General features: G+C 51.0%; 1 non-coding gene and 1 pseudogene across 1 annotated transcript; both read right to left on the bottom strand.

The window, feature by feature from the left end:
* Positions 1-385, bottom strand: part of LOC143154430 (large subunit ribosomal RNA) — a 10,646-nt pseudogene extending 10,261 nt beyond the window's left edge.
* A 1,535-nt stretch (positions 386-1,920) lies between these two features.
* LOC143154432 (5.8S ribosomal RNA) lies at positions 1,921-2,075 on the bottom strand. The gene has a single exon (XR_012994084.1). It is a non-coding gene; the product is annotated as a 5.8S ribosomal RNA (ribosomal RNA).
* Between the last annotated feature and the right edge of the window lie 425 nt (positions 2,076-2,500).

The following is a 2,500-nucleotide window of genomic DNA, read 5'->3' on the forward strand; positions in this document are numbered from 1 at the left end:
TTTCAACTTTCCCTCACGGTACTTGTTCGCTATCGGTCTCGTGGTCATATTTAGCCTTAGATGGAGTTTACCACCCACTTAGGGTTGCACTCTCAAGCAACCCGACTCTAAGGAGAGATCCTCCCGAAACGCGTACTGGTCGCTACGGGCCTGGCACCCTCTGTGGGTAAATGGCCCTATTCAAGTTGGACTTGGACTCAGTTCGACGTCACGGGATAAGCGGATCCTCCTGAACACTACATTTCCCTGCGGCAATACCGCGGGGATTCAGTGCTGGGCTCATTCCTGTTCGCTCGCCGCTACTAAGGAAATCCTTGTTAGTTTCTTTTCCTCCGCTTAGTAATATGCTTAAATTCAGCGGGTAATCTCGCCTACTCTGAGGTCGTCAAACAAACGTGTTTTTCTTTAACAGCGAAAGGCAACGACGCCGAATCAAAGAGAGCAAGGCGCCACAATCTTTTCGTCCCAACTCGACGTGTTCTGCAGTTGCATACGCGATGATGATCCTCTCTCTTCAATCGTTGTTCGCTCGCGTACCAGGGTAGGCGGGGATATACGCCGACGTGGACGGGTGTAAAAGAAGAACGAGCGAGGAGTGGGGAAACGACGTCGGGGCGCGAACGAGAGGTCTTATTCCTTCCCTCAGTAACACGCTCGACGAGCATTTTCTCCCTATCTCTCACGCAGATTCTTTTCTTTTCACCGCATTCCCACACGTACGGCGTCGCCCGACGCAAAATCCCATCGGTGACGCTTACATGGTTCTGTCGATTGAGAGAGTTCTTCGCGTTGAACCGAAGAAAAGGAAGCCTGCTGTTTTCTCGGTGACAAGGAGAGATTTTCAAGCACCTCGCCAAAGTGTCTCTCTAACTGAAATTCGATGCGAAACGCTCGCTAGACGTTTAACCGGTTGAAATTTTAACGTCCGTCCGTTGCTTTTCCAGTAAAACATACTAAAGGAATACTACTAACACGCGTCGACTTCGATTCTACTTATTCTTCCCCTCTCTCGCTCACTCTCGATCTGACTCCTATTCTCCAGAGCAGAACGAAGAGAAGGAGGAGGAGGATAAGAGAACCCGGTGTTAGCAAGTCCGAGATGAATTCGAAAAAGTTGTCGTGGACTGGACGACCGGTTATACGCGCGGTCTCACGATCGACAACAGAGACATGGGGTGACCAACCTCTCGCTTTCCCTTCAGCAGTTTCCCTTCATTGTGGCAAAGTTTGTCGTTGCGTTCGAGCCGCTCCAAAGAGGATTTTAAGTACAGCACCGAAGGTTCAGAAACGTTTGCACGCACGAGCATATCTCTTACCAAACGAACCACATCGACGGGTCAAAAATTCGATTCGACGAACGTGGCCGAAGTCTTCAACGTTCGAAGATAAAGACCTCCCTCGATAGTGGTCGCGGTAAATTTGATGTGACATCGCGGGCAACGACGACCCCCGCTGGCCGACAAATCCCTGGGGCTGTGCGAACGACGACTATTAACAAATGCCACATTTCACGTGGTGGGGTGATTCATTTTTGTCCTCTATTAGTCTCTCGATTCGTGTTCCTTTCTCGACGTAAAAATCATTTCAGGCAACGTTGGGAGCGCGGCAAAATTCGATTCGGGCGAAAGACGAATATATGCGCGCGCAAACTTCAAAGTAATCGTAGGGAGCGGTGTTCACGGGCGGTCGTATTAAGTCGACGCGCGACGCCGCAACACTCTCGCGAGTCCGAACGATTACATATGGAGACGCGCAGGCAAATCGTTATTTTCGCACGTCCGCGACAATCGCCAACGAACTGCCCATCTTTCGCTCGTACGTAAGCATCTCCGTACACACCCGACTCTGAAACGTTTCCATTCTCTCCGGAAACGACGGCGGGGATTGGATAGCAACGCAAGCAGTATTAGGTTATGTGAACGACCCTCAGCCAGGCGTGGTCCAGGAATTTTATCCGTGGACCGCAATGTGCGTTCGAAATGTCGATGTTCATGTGTCCTGCAGTTCACACGTTGACACGCAATTAGCTGCGTTCTTCATCGATCCACGAGCCAAGTGATCCACCGTTCAGGGTAATCGTTATGCAATTTTGCGTTTAAATTCTCTTTGGTTCTAGTTTTGAAAATCGATGCCCGCGCCTCCGACCAAACGTAGAAAGAAGGAGGCTTGGGCGTCGCCAAATTGACGACACAAAGTCCCGACTGACGGAACACGTCGAAAGTTCGCGCACATGAACGCGAATCATTCGACGGCCGGGTGCAAAGTACATTGAAAAACCATCATGAATCGTGGGATGTGGAACCGCGGGGATAATCCCGATCAAAGGAACCACAGTCCTCACCGATTGAGCTGACGAACGCACGTGGGAGCGTCCAGATTCGAAAAAGGACTCGCAGCCGGCTCGAATCGGTCTTTCGTCCCAACTTCAAACCGCATTCGACGCGGTGCATGGGTGTCCGACTCGCTATCCGAGCTTCACAGCCGGTCCTCCCGAAGTCTT

This window comes from Ptiloglossa arizonensis, unplaced genomic scaffold, assembly GCF_051014685.1.
Source record: "Ptiloglossa arizonensis isolate GNS036 unplaced genomic scaffold, iyPtiAriz1_principal scaffold0020, whole genome shotgun sequence".
Classification (NCBI taxonomy): domain Eukaryota; kingdom Metazoa; phylum Arthropoda; class Insecta; order Hymenoptera; family Colletidae; genus Ptiloglossa; species Ptiloglossa arizonensis.